Genomic DNA, 15413 nt, shown 5'->3' with positions numbered 1-15413 from the left:
TTCCCAAACTCTGCCTTCCTCTACAGCTTTTACCCTCTACAGCTCTTTCAAGAACCTTCGATGTTATTCCTTGATCTTTTCACAGACGCCCAATCATCCCGTCCCTTCTTGACAGTGTTTTCCGTATCTTCTTTTCCACTCCGATTCTGCGGAGAACCTCCTCATTCCTTACCTTATCTGTCCACCTAATTTTCATCGTTATTCTGTATCAAGCGACGGTGCCTAACGATTACTGCTGCTGAGATGTTCTTCGTAACAGCAGTACAAACGAGCAAACCAATTGCGCCTCTATCTGTGACTACTCGTAGTTTAGGTACTGAGGCTACTCACGGCTCTGTTTAAAACGAATTGCTCGTTGTAGTCATAGGGTCGAGCTGCACACGTCTGCTTTCATGCCCCGCAACTAACTCGCTGCAGATAGTGATAGCATTTAGCTGAGATCCCGCAGTCAAATAGCCTATTCATTGGATAGAATTGCGAATAATAAAATACACAGAAATACTAGTTAAAAGTTAAATGTAAAATTTTATCACATGGGTTCTATTCTAACATCTGTAGTTGGTGTGGACGTCAGAGCATTATGCTGAAAAATGTTTATTCTAGAAAGAACTTCTCAGATAAACGGGAAGTGGTCCTAGAACATTCATTTAAAGTATGGACAGCAAATACCCTTATCAAATGCAAAATAGCTACATTGAGAGCGTTATGAGTATGGCAGCAATAACCCCAAAGTAACAATCATCGAAGATACGCGAAAACTATGTCCACTTCGTAATCACAATACACGAAATATTCACCAGCTCCAAACATTTAATACGCAGGATACAAAGAAGAGTAACTCACACTCTGTCTATTCTCAGTTCCGCAAATCAAGTGCCAAAAGTTAGGGCCCTAATCTGTAGCACATTCAAACCTTTCGAAATATAATACCTTCACAGGCTGAAGTATGGTTAGCGGCCGTTCACTGCCCAGAATCAGTCAACTTTACAGTCGAATATCACTCGTTACCACAGGCAGGTCTGCCTCCTTCCAGATCTCGCGTATAAGAGTCCAGAAACACTCCCTTGAGCCCTTCACTCGAGAAGTCCCAGTCTTCACTTGACTCCCATAGTGTTACATTACATTACGTTAACACTTGTTCCATAGATAATGAATACGACATTTCGTAATTATGTGGAGCGTGTACGTTTAACATAAGTTTTCTTTATACACCTTTTTTTTACAGTTACTACTTCCTATCAAAAAATTCATGTGTTGAGTAGAAAGAATTGTCATTCAGAAATTCTTTTAATTTATTTTTAAATTTTATTTGGCAATGCTATTTGGAAAATGACTAAAGATTTTTGTGGCAGCATAATACACCCCTCTCTGTTGCAAAGTCAGATTGAATCCAGAATAGGGAAGATCATCCTTTCCTCTAGTGCTGTAGCTATGCACTTCGATACTATTTTCTAATTAGGATGGGTTACTTATGACAAATTTCATAAATGACTACATGAATTGCGAAGGTGCTGTGCATATTCCGAGTTCCTTAAATAAATGTGTGCAAGATTATCTTGGGTCGGCTCAAGCTGTTATTCTGACTACATGCTTTTGTTCAATGAACACTTTTACTCTTAATGATGAATGACCCAAAATATGATGCCATATGAAAGCAGTGAATGAAAACAGGCATAGTAGGCTAATTTAATGATATGTTTTTCACCAAAATTTGCAGTAACCCTAATAGCACAAGTAGCTGAACCTAACTGTTTCTGCAGATTATCAATGTGATCCTTCCAATTCAATTTCTCATCAGTGCACACATCCAGAAATTTTGAATATTCTGCCTTAGCAACAGACTTCTGTTCAAAGTCTATATTTATCTATAGTGTTAAGCCATTTACTGTACCAAACTGTATATACTGTGTTTTCTCAAAATTTACTGAGGGACCTTCACAGAGACTAACTTAATAATTTTCTGAAGGCATTATTTACAATTTCCGCAGCTAATTCTTGCTTGTTGGCTGTCATTAATGCACTTGTATCACCAGCAAAAACAACTAGCTTTGCATGCTGATGAATATAGAGTGGCAAATCATTTATGTATATTACAAACAATATGGGACCCAAGACTACACCCTGTGGGACACCATCCTTGATACTTCCCCTGTTAAAGGACTCTACTGATTTTTGCAGACTATATTTACTGTTAATTTCAACCTTCTGCATTCTTCCAGTGAAATGTGAATTAAACTATTTGTGCACTGACCCATTCATACCACAATACTTAAGCTTATCTAGAGGAATTTAACAATTCTCCCAGTCAAAAGCCTTTGAGAGATCACAAAATGTCATAAAGGGTGATGTTTGGTTATTCAAAGCATTTAATATTTGACCAGTGAAAGCATATATAACATTTTCTGTTGAAAAGCCTTTCTGGAAACAAATTGACATTTTCTTTGTACTTCATTTTTACAAATATGTGATGCTATTCTTGAATGCATTACTATTTCAAAAAATCTGGATAAAGCTCTCAGAAGTAAAATTTGGTGGTAGTTGTTAACAAAAGATAGATCGTCATTTTATGCTATGGTTTAACTATAGTGTATTTCAGTCTACTTGGAAAATACTATGTTTCAGTGAGCTACTATATATGTGGCTACTTATCTGCTTTTGGTACTCTTTTGGAAATGCCATCAATTCCTTGCGAGCTTTTACTTTTGAGTGAATTTATTACTGGCCTAATTTTAGTAGGGGGATAGGTAGAATTTAAATTTGATCAAATTGTATAGGTATTGCCTCTTCTATACATTGCCTCGCATTTCCTAATGAATAGCTTGATCCTGTTTTCTCTACAACAGTTAAAAATGACTATTAAAAATGTTTTCCACTTCTGACCTTTTGTTAACATAGTTTCCACTGAGTCTGATGGAAATACAATCTTCATGTGCCCTCAGTTGCCCTGTTTCCAAATTGTTTTCATTTTATTAGAAGATATACTTATCTGAGACATAATGCACATAATACTTTTGTTTGTGTGGCCATCTTCCCCAGTAGCTGTTAACATCTGTTATTATAGGTTATCTTTCTTCAGTTTACTACAGTGTGATTAAAAAGAATTACAACAGATGTGTTTCACTTTTATTTACAAAGCATCTTCTGTGGTATTCTCTACATTGGATGTATGCGTTAATACATTTACTTTTTGATTCTCTTAGGTTAAAAACAGCGTTTTCTTTATGAAGTTGGTCTGTAGGATACTTACGGTGTTTCTTTAGAAAGTCTGCACCTTCCTCTCTTCCTAGCAGTGGCTAATGTCGACAGGCTACATTTCACATCTGCAGTTTTTGGCATTTTGCTTTATTTCCTGCGCTGCACTATTTATAATTGACTTTCCTAACTGTTTTTCATTCATCACTGCTACAGTGTTTATGCCTGTTTGTTTGTTCTCGTTGAAGTTGTGAGTGCTGCCAACCTATGGAAAGATTTTCTGTGTGTGTGTGTGTGTGTGTGTGTGAGAGAGAGAGAGAGAGAGAGAGAGAGAGAGAGAGAGAGAGAGATTATTTTGTATACATATTCCCCACATCAAATGTCAGGAGGTTGGCTGTGTCTGGAACTTGTATGTCTTTTATGTACTGGATCAATTGTGTGGTGTTTCTTATAGTCATATCTTCTTGTGATTTGTAGTAAAGATTTTCAGAATGTATCTTGGAAGTGGGTAAGTGGGAGCATTACTACAATTCACAACGGTGTGACAGGGAGATTTTTCTTGTGTACCTTTGGTTGCCATGGGAGGGAAAGTGCACTGGGCTTTGTTTGTATCAGTTTTCCTTTTTCATTATTTCCTATTGTATGTTCTGTGTGGTTTACAGTGTTTTCAGCTTCGATTGGAATCGGTTCGTTGGATCTTAATTTAACTTTATAATTTTATGTTTTGTGATGAACTTGTACATGTGCAGTGTTTGCAAAAACAAAAAAATTCACAAAAGAAATATTTCAAATTTAAAAGCTAAACAAACACCAACACAGTCACAAATGATACCCAGTCTAACGAAAAACACCAGTTCAATCCAAGACTGGTCAACCTCACTGCCACTATTTTGCATACAGAAGAAATAAAACTGCTCGAAAAATGTCTGAAACACAATGTCAGCACACAGATAGATGAAAAACACACAGAAAATCTTATAGTTGAATCAGAAAGCATTCTCAGACAAGGAAACAGATACGAAACAAGTGAGGTAAGCATTGGTCTGACAAGATAGCTATGAAATCAAAAACATAATAACACAGATGAAAGAAAACAGAAGATACTGAAACAATACCGATTCTGTAACACTGACAAAACTTAGAAGGAAACTACAGGAACACAACACCCTCATCACGAAGGCAGATAAAGGAAGCACATTGGTTCTTATAGATAAAGAGCAATACATCAGTAAGACAGAAGAGTTCATCAAAAAAAAAATTAAAATCAGATCCAACAAACAGGTTCAAAACGAACCTGGAAACACTGTAAACGACATTGAACATACAATTGAAAACAATGAAAAAGGAAAACTGATAGGAATAAATCCCAGTGAACCTTCCCTCCAATGCCAACCAAAGCTACACAAGAAAAATCTCCCTGTCAGATCGATTGTGAATGATAGAAACGCTTCCACTTACCCACTTGTAAGATACATTTTGAAAATATTATCAAAAAACTACAAATTACAGGAAGGCACGACTATAAGAAACACAATACAATTGATTCAGTACATAAAACACATACAAATTCCAGCACAGCCACCCACCTGTCATTTGATGTAGAGGATATGTATACCAATATACCAATAACTGAAACAATAACCATCATAGAACAATATCTTACGACACACTACACTCCACATGAGTACATCCAAGAAACAGTCAGGCTGCTAGAGCTAATAACAGAACAGAATTTTTTCAGTTCAATAATTTATTCTATTTACAAACTGAAGGATTACCAATGGGATCTCCAGTGACTGGAACCATAGAAAACATATTTATGAACCATGTAGAACAGATTGTATTTAACAAAAGAGTGCCAAATAGGTATATTGGATTAGATATATGGGTGATATCTTGTGCTGATAGATGAACCAAACAATAAAGTTCACCAGTTACACACAGGTACAAAATCTGTTCATGAGAAGATACATTATACAATTGAGAAAGAGCAAAACAGACACTTAAATTTCTTGAACATCACCATAAAGGTTCAAAACAACCAACACACATTTGCCATATACCGAAAACCGACAGTAACAGACACAATTATACATGAGACATCACAACGCCCCAATTCTCAAAAGCAGGCGGAACTTAGATACATGGTCCACAGACTTAACATAGTACCATTAGATACAGACATTTGCAAAAAATAAATGAATACCATAATACAAATAGCAACAAACAATGGATACAAAGAGAACTTAGTAATATAGCTGAACAAGAAAATCAGGAAACAGCTGTCACCAACGCAAACAAATGTACAAAATACAAGAATAGAAACAATAGAAAGCGCGAAAGAAACAAAAGTAAAAGACAGTATACAATGACATACAACCACAAATACACACACAGAATTTCAAATAGTTTCAAAAAAACAAGGCATAAAAATAGTACACCGAACCAACAACTCAATTCAGAAATACTTCCCAAAAACAATAGGAGAAATTGATCTGTATCAGAAATCAGGAATATACTAACCTAAATGCAATACATGTGATGGAAATACATAGGTCAAACCAAAAGGACATTTGACACCAGATACAAAGAATGTGTAAGAGCATGGAAGTATACGACAAATTATTCAACCTTCGCAGAACACTTACACCAACACCAACATAAAATTACAACCAGAGACACAGACATGGAAATCACAAGGATAAACAACAACAAAAACACCTTCTCATCTTACAAGAAAACCACCACATCGAATAAACCATAACAGAAAAGAAACAGTTCATAAATAATCAGATCAATTTGGCAAACCATACACTGTTTAAACTGATTGACCACTTAATATAACATTAAAAGTACAAATATAACCACAGGCTGTCGTTCCCCTCCCCCCCCCTTTGGAGAGGAAAAGAAAACCACCACATCTCTAACTACATACAAGATAATTTCTCTCTCTCCCTCTCTCTCTGTCTGTCTCTCTCTCTCTCTCTCTCTCTCTCTCTCTCTCTCTCTCTCTCTCCCTCTCTCTCTGTCTGTCTCTCTCTCTCTCTCTCTCTCACACACACACACACACACACACACACACACACACGCAATCGTTTCATAGGTTGACAACAGGCAGCACTCACAACTTCGACGAGAGCAAACGAACAGGCATGAACACTATGAATGAAAAACAGTTAAGAAAGTCAATTATAAATAGTGCAGCACAGGAAATAAAGCAAAATTCCAAAAACTGCAGATGTGAAATGAAGCCCGTCGACATCAACCACTGCTAGCAAGAGAGGAAGGTGAAGACTATCTAAAGAAACACCATAAGTAGCCTACAGACCAACTTCATAAAAACACTGTTTTTAACCTAAGAGAATAAAAAAATAAATGTACAAACATGTGTATCCAATTTACAGAGTACCACAGAAGATGCTTTATAAATAAATGTGAAACACATACGGTGCAATTCTTTTTAATTACATAGCAGTCAGCTCAAGACAGATGACCTATAATAACAGATAATGCACATACTTCTGGACTTTTTAATAACTTTTCTTAATACAGTGCGGTAGTTTTTATAATGTTTCACTGTTTCTGGATCATTACAGCTTCTAACTATAAGGTACATATTCCTTTTCTGTTTACAAAATATTTTTATCCCTTTTTTAAGCCACCGCTTTTTAGATGGTTTCTCACAGTTATATTTCACTACTGTCTTATGGAAACAGTTTTCAAATATACTCACAAACGTATCATGAAATAGGTTCAATTTTAAATTAGCACCAGGTTCTCTGTACCACACATCCCAGCCTAACTTTTTCAAGCTTTCCCTAAAATTTTCAGTTGTTAAATCGTTAACTGATTGCACTATTTTGGAGACTGTTTTGCATTACTGGATTGAGCAATGTCATATACTGTAAATGGCTATGCGTCATGATCAGACAGACCATTCTCAACAGGAAAAGTTTTTATTTGATTAAATTTATCTTGGTTTACAAAAGCATTATCTATCAGTGTGCTGATTTCCTGTACCACCCAAGTAGGAAAATCAATAACTGATGTCAAATTGAAAGAACCAAGTAATACTACATGGTCAAGCTTTTTATTATACTTTCGAAACTCTATGTTTAAATCCCCACGAATAATAATTTTTTCCCTCCATCTGACAGATAGCACAACAATGATCCAAGTTTTCCCAAAATAGATGAAGATTTTCCAGTCCCACGTATACACAGCTACAATTATAAAAGCACTATCACTTAGTTTACGTTCATAGGCACTTGCTTCTATATATTGCTCTACGAAATTTTTTAGTTTCTAAATTGTAACACTATGACTGATTTTAACATATATCGCAACTCCTCTCTCCAAAGTGTGTCTACTTCAATGTGCTGAAAGCTTATATCCACCTACATTTACTTTTCCACATCTGTGTCTATATCATGATCAGACAGGCACGCTGCATCTATTCTGCATTCAGTTTCTGAATCTTCCAATCAAGCAAGAAGCGCATGTATTCTGCTTTTTAATCCCCTGATATTCTGATGCAGTATACTAATATTGTTTCTCACTGTGCTTTTATGAAAATCTTGTAACATATTTACTTTTATGAGCATCTTGTGATTTACTAACATTATGTTTCACTGTACTTTTATGAGAATCTTATGATATTTTAACATATCTAGTACCTGCCTGTCTCAGCTTCTCATTAAGCTTAATTTCATTCAGTGTTGAATCATTGGACACTGGTCTTAGCCTAGAAAAGCGGTACTCCCATGAGTTTCAGTGCGCCCCACCATCAAAAATTCTTCTATCATCCCAGCCAATTTACCCTTCCCTTTCCTAATGAGATGCAGGCCATGTCTTGTGAAGTCCCACTTACCAATACCATCAACACGAATCAAACATATGCCTGAAGCAGGTGATTAAGCTCCATATTGACCGTCCTGACATAGCTGTTCAGTTGGAGCCGATCATACCACATGAAAGGGGGAACCGAGCCAAGATTTGTATGGTTAGTTGCAGATGCTATTTTTACCGGGTCACGATCAATATTGTAGCCCTGATCCCCATAAATGTTGTTTCCCGCTCCACTCTCTACCACAAGGTGATCCTGGTTTGAAAAACATTTTCATTATGATTCTACATCCTCTATCATGTGGGTTGAAAAAACTTGTGACTGGGTACCTGTCACCTAATTTTTACTGCTATATCTGGCCCACACCTCTTCCACAGCTACTACCTAACAACAGAACTTTCCTCCTACTTTCTACATTTTGTAGATCTGTTGGTTTCCTGGTGAAAACCTGTTGAGTGATGACTACACATACATCTACCTGAGCATTTTCCCTAGTTAACTGAGGTAGCAAGGCATATCTCTTGTTTGTTCCAATGATGAAACTGTCAGATACTCTTTCTGAGCCTCCTGTTCCTTGTTACGACTTCCCATCTGTCTTCACCCTTCTCCCCCTTACCCTCATCAGTTCCTCCCTAGCACCACTCAGTTCAGCCTTAAGGGCGCTAATCTCCCCTTCCTGTTCAACTATTTTCCTATCCCTTGAACATACTCTGCAGTACTATGGAAGAGACCTATTCACATTCCTAAGTCCCATGCCACTACATTCCCACCAATGTAATCATGTGCTACAAGAGCTGCATAGAACCCCAGAACTAACTTTCATACAGCAGCTCAAACACTTCCCACTCATGGTTGTTTACAACATTTTTTACTAAATTTATCTAACCAGTAACAGTAATATTCTATTAACTACAAATCACAAGAGTCACTAAATTTATGTGGAACACTAATATATCTGTAGACTATTAATGTAGTAACGTAATGCATTTAAACTAACTTTAAAACTCAAAAAATTTATACCCAGAAAGTAAGGACTATGATCGCGTATGCGTGAAATGGGCTTTACGCGTTTTGGAAGGAAATAAAAGATAGAATTTAAGGCCTTTAATTCCCCCGAGTAGCTACGGCGCTGCTAAATATATGTTTAATGAAAACAACCTAAATTCTTCACTTAATATTTACGTAAACGTCTTAAATTCGTATGCAAACCCACTTCTAAAGTGCGCGGAAACCGGCCATTAGGATATGGATTTTTTTGTTCGAGAAATACTCTGAAACGAGTGAAACCTCCAATCCATAATATGAAGTAGACTCTAATTAACTTCCTTACGGTGTAATATTAACTTAATTGTCAATTATTATAGAATTAACTACTTATCTTGACGAGCTCAACATTCAAGCGCGTGCGCTCTGGGCCAGGGTTGCCAACTGTGTCAGTTGTTTCCACTCCTCCTCTCTGTATAGTCATCCATGGATACAAGCATAAAACCATTGTTCTAAGTGCCGTTTCTACGGTATTTATTAATGTTCCACTACTATCTGCTTTTCCATTAGCTGAAGCCCATTCTCACCAAAAATACAGCATTCTTAAGCTCTACACACATTTGATGATTTGATTGAAGTTGACCACTTTCCCACACTTAACTAATATAGTACAACAATATTTATACAAGGAAATGTTATAATCATTCTGTCACGCTAAGTTAATTTAGACTAGTTATAAGTAAACGTTTGTCCATAAATAAGTCAGTATTCTTGTTCAGGTGCTCTAACGATATATTACAATAGACTGTCGCTATATATTTTTCAAACAATTGTTTACGCGTTCTTGACAGGGGCATCTGTTGGTTCTCGTTTCAATTGCGGTGTCCACTAACGCATATTATGGACATCTTTTAAATTAGCACTGTTTGTAACAGCACTTGCAATAAACATTTTAAAAAAAGTTAGATAAAGTTACCGGGAAAATAGTGTAAATCTTTCATTAAATAAAACACAAGTATGACAAAATATGTTATAGTGATGCTGTGTTCATTTGCTGTGTAAATGGGGAGAAAACGACATTCTGACAAACAATTGCGTAATAATGAAGATATGAATGACGTAAACCAATAAATAAAATAGATACAGATATGTAGCTTTCAGGTATCATAACTACAGTACAATGCTGTCATCTGAGATATCGTTTGTTAAAATCACACGAAGTGATTAAAATTTGTTAATTCAGAGATTCATTATGAAAATGTTGATTCGCTGTGAGATACTAACAGCAGTAGTTTTATAAATACTGAGATACTTTTGTGTCATTGGATGAACCTCATTTTTTTCAGATCGCAAATGTATTTAGAGCTGCATTGACATTTAATGTAAGCTATGGTCGAATCTCAAAGAGCTGTAACTTAGCCATCTTTAAGATGGTTTGACACACATCTTGGAGCATATTATGCACAAAGTCCATGTGAATAAGAGCCATCCAAGTTCCCAGTGTTGGAATTTACACGTTTCTGTGGACGCTGCTCGTCTTGTACCTGGAATCGCTCGTAGTGGTCACGTAGCTGGAGCCGTAACTGCCACTGCGCGCCCAGACACCTGAGTCCGCTACTATTCAGCTCTACAACAAATTCATCTTCCCTCATACCAACATTAGGCAACTGATTAGCTCGCCTAAATACGCATAACGTTGTCACCAGCACATCTCAAATGCTTCTATTCTCTTCTGTTTTGGTTTTCCCAAACTCCATATTTCACGAACATAAAATGCTGTGCTCCAAACGTACATTCTCAGGTATTTCTTCCTCAAATTAACACCTGCGTTTGATACTAGTAGGCTTCTTTTGGCCAGAAATGCTCTTTTTGCAAGTACTGGTCTGATTTTTATGACTTGTAATTCTTCTTCACTGTCAGCATAGCAATGTAACAGCAAATCTTATCGTTGATGTCCTCTCACCCTATATTTTTCTCCCACTCTTGAAACTTTTATTTCTGTCCTTGATTCTTCGATGTACGTGTTGAACAATAGGAGCGAAAGGCCACATCCCTGTGTTACATACTTTTTAATCTGAGTAATTTGTTCTTGTCTTCCACTCACATTGTTCCCTCTTGATTGTTGTACGTATTGTATATTACTCGTCTTTCCCCATACTTCCCCCTATTTTTCTCAGGATTTCGAACATTTTGCACCATTTTACATTGTCGAACGCTTTTTACAGGTCGACGAATCCTACTATGATCGTGTCTTGCTTTTTCTTCATTCTTGTTTCCATTGACAACCGCATCGTCAGAACTTCCTCTTTTGTGCTTTTAACTTTCCTAAAACCAAACTGATCGTTTAACAGATCCTCAATTTTCTTTTCCATTCTTCTGTATATTATGCTTGTCAGCAAGTTGAATACGTGAGCTGTTAAGTTGATTGTGCCATAATTCCCGAAGTTGTCGGCTCTTGCAATCAACGAAATTTTGTGAATGACTTTTTTTCCGAAAGTCAGATGGTGTATCGCCAGTCTCATACACTCTGCACACCTACGTGAATAGTCATTTAGATGCAATTGCTCCCAATTGCTTTGAATTTCCGATGGAACGATATCCATTTCTTCTGCCTTGTTTCATTTTAAGTCTTCCAAAACTCTTTTAAATTTTGATTCTAGTACTGGTTCCCTTGTCTCTTTCCTATCGCCTCCTGTTTCTTCTTCTATCACGTCATTAGATAATTTCTACCCCTCATAATGTCCTCGGTCACCTCTATCCACCCATCCGCCATCTCCTCTGTATTTGACAGTGAAGTTCCCATTGCACTCTTAATGTTAACGCTCTTAATTCTCACACGGTTCTTCTAATTTTCCTATGTGCTCAGTCAGTATTTCTTCCAACAATAGTTACTTTTTCGATTTCTTCACATTTTTCTTGTGCCCATTTCGTCTTACCTTCCCTGCGCTTCCTATTGATTTCATTCCTAAGGGACTTGTATTTTCGTTATTCTGAATTTCCCGGAACATGTTTGTACTTCCATCTTTCGTCGATCGAGTGAAGTATTTCTGCTTCTTTCCTTGTTCCGACATTTTTCTCTCCATTTTTGCGATTGCTGTTTTTGATTATGTCCGTTTCTCTCTAATCGAATTGCTTCCTGAGTTATTCCGTATCGCAGTATCTATAGCCTGAGAGAACTTCAAGCGTATCTTTTCATCTGCATCTACATACATACTCCGCAATCCACCATACGGTGCGTGGCGGAGGGTACCTCGTACCACAACTAGCATCTTCTCTCCCTGTTCCACTCCCAAACAGAACGACGGAAAAATGACTGCCTTTGTGCCTGTGTACGAGCCCTAATCTTTCTTATCTTATCTTTGTGGTCTTTCCGCAAAACTTGGCGGCAGTAAAATTGTACTGCAGTCAGCCTCAAATGCTGGTTCTCTAAATTTCCTCAGTAGCGATTCACGAAAAGAACGCCTCCTTTCCTCCAGAGACTCTCACCCGAGTTCCTGAAGCATTTCCGCAACACTCGCGTGATGATCAAACCTACCAGTAACAAATCTAGCAGCCCGCCTCTGAATTGCTTCTATGTCCTCCCTCAATCCGACCTGAAAGGGATCCCAAACGCTCGAGCAGTACTCAAGAATAGGTCGTATTAGTGTTTTATAAGCGGTCTCCTTTACAGATGAACCACATCTTCCCAAAATTCTACCAATGAACCGAAGACGACTATCCGCCTTCCCCACAACTGCCATTACATGTTTGTCCCACTTCATATCGCTCTGCAATGTTACGCTCAAATATTTAATCGACGTGACTGTGTCAAGCGCTACACTACTAACGGAGTATTCAAACATTACGGGATTCTTTTTCCTATTCATCTGCATTAATTTACATTTATCTATATTTAGAGTTAGCTGCCATTATTTACACCAATCAGACTCACCTTCGAGGACAACCTACTGGATTCTATTACTTAAGAAGTCTTCGAGCCACTCACATATTTGGGGACCAATCCCATATGCTCGTACCTTAGTTAGGAGTCTGCAGTGGGGCACCGAGTCAAACGCTTTCCGGAAGTCAAGGAATATGACATCCGTCTGATACCCTTCATCCATGGTTCGCAAGATATCATGTGAAAAAATGGCGAGTTGCGTTTCGCAGGAGCGATGCTTTCTAAAGCCGTGCTGATGTATGGACAGCAACTTTTCTGCCGCAAGGAAATTCATTATATTCGAACTGAGAATATGTTCGAGAATCCTGCAACAAACCGATGTTAAGGATATTGGTCTGTAATTTTGAGGATCCGTCCTTCTACCCTTCTTATATACAGGTGTCAACTGCGCTTTTTTCCTGTCGCTCGGGACTTTACGTTGGGCAAGAGATTCGCGATAAATGCAAGCTAAGTAAGGAGCCAATGCAGTAAAGTACTCTCTGTAAAACCGAATTGGAATCCCATCAGGACCTGGCGATTTATTTATTTTCAACCCATTCAGTTGCTTCACAATCCCAGGGAAGTGTATCACTATGTCCTCCATACGGGAATCTGTACGAGACTCAAACGTTGGTATGTTTGTACGATCCTCCTGCGGGGAAGATTTCTCAAATGCTAAATTTTAAATTTCAGCTTTCGTTTTGCTGTCTTCCGTTGCCAGGTCAGACTGATCAGCGAGTGACTGGATGGAAGCCTTCGACCCGCTTACCGATTTTACGTAAGACCAGAATTTCCTTGGGTTTTCAGCAAGATCTTTTGCTAAGGTATGACGGTGGTAGTGGTTGTATGCTTCGCGCATCGCTCTTTTTACAGCAGCACGAATCTCTACTAACTTTTGCCTGTCCTCATTCTCCCGATCTTTCTTGTAGCGCGAGTGCAACTGTCTTTGAATTCCCCTCTACCCCTTCCTCGCGCATTGATTCTTCCTCGGCGGTGTTAATGAGTCTATACATGCCCCTGGCCACGCATTACAATCCAACATGTGATTTCAGAGTCTCTGCCTGATCATGAGGTATCCTAACTGAAATCTTCTTGTATCTCGGCTCCTTTCCAAGTGTACGTCCTCCTCTTGGGATTTTTGAACAGAATATTCACTATTAGCATGTGAAATTTATCGCAAAACTCAATTAGTCTTGTTCCTCTCTCATTCCTACTGCCAAACCGATATTCTCCCGTAACCATTTCTTCTAATCTTTCCCTTGCAACTGCATTCCAGACACCCATGACTATTAGTTTTTCATTTCGCTTTATGTACTGTATTACCGTTTCGATATCCTCATATAGTTTATATCTTCATCTTCAGCTTGCGAAGTCGCCATGTTCTGGATTATCGTAGTCGGTTTTGGTTTGCTGTCGATTCTGACAAGAAAACCTCTACCACTAAATTGTTCACATTAACTCACTTTCTGGCACATCTCCCCAGTCATAACGAGTCCTACTGCCGTCATACTATTTTCTGCTGCTGTTGATTTTGCCCTACACTCGCCTGACCAGAAGTCCTTGTCTTGTTCCCATTTCACGTCACTGAACGGCTGTATCTATTTGAGCCTTAGCCTTTCCCTTTTTTAGATTTTCTAGTTTCCTTACATTTTCAGACTTCTGACAATACACTTCCCGGCTTTTAGAATGTTACTGTTTCGTTCGATACTGCGCCCTTTCTTCATGCCGTTGATCATGGTTGATCCTTCCACCTTTTAGAGGGGGTTTCCCATCATAAGGACAAGAAAGTGCCCTGAACCCCTGTCATCTTCTCCACCCACTTTGACAACGGGCTTTTTCGGAGTGAGGGTGACTTCTTGTGCCAGAAATCCTCGGGCACCATTGCTGATGATTTTTATTTAGAATTGAAGCAATGAGGTTATAGCCCAGGGCGTAGGACGCTTTCATTACTAACGAAAAACGCTACTCCTACACCACGGGTATAGATTACGTTGATTCTTTTTAAGAGTAAAATGTAAATGGTACATATCGTTGTAATGTAAATATTACATGGTTTTAAAACGTAATTTATTATTTTCTATTTTTTAGAAATTAAAAACATAATGGGGTCTGGTTTTGTACACTTTCTTCTAGCTGAATATTTCCACATAGCGTCTCATATCATAAATCAAGGCTGTGTATGAAATTATTTAAAGAAAAAGACACCCAATATTATAAAAAGAAACGAAAAATAGAATGTAGGAATTTGACTTTCACCATTCTCGCTCTTTTAAAAAATATGTTCCAAATATGATAGCGTAGTGAAAATCACGATATTGTCTTTCTTGTACCTTTTTCCCGCATTGGAATGATTATGAAAGGATTTGGAAATCTTAGTTTAAGGCGTAGTGGTATGCCCTTCCTTGTCGACACCCCTGTATCCTTCCAGGCGGAATATATGTACCCCGTCTGTCTGCACGTAGTCTTACTTAT

Source organism: Schistocerca americana, chromosome 2, assembly GCF_021461395.2.
Source record: "Schistocerca americana isolate TAMUIC-IGC-003095 chromosome 2, iqSchAmer2.1, whole genome shotgun sequence".
NCBI lineage: Eukaryota > Metazoa > Arthropoda > Insecta > Orthoptera > Acrididae > Schistocerca > Schistocerca americana.
This window is presented reverse-complemented; position numbering follows the sequence as displayed.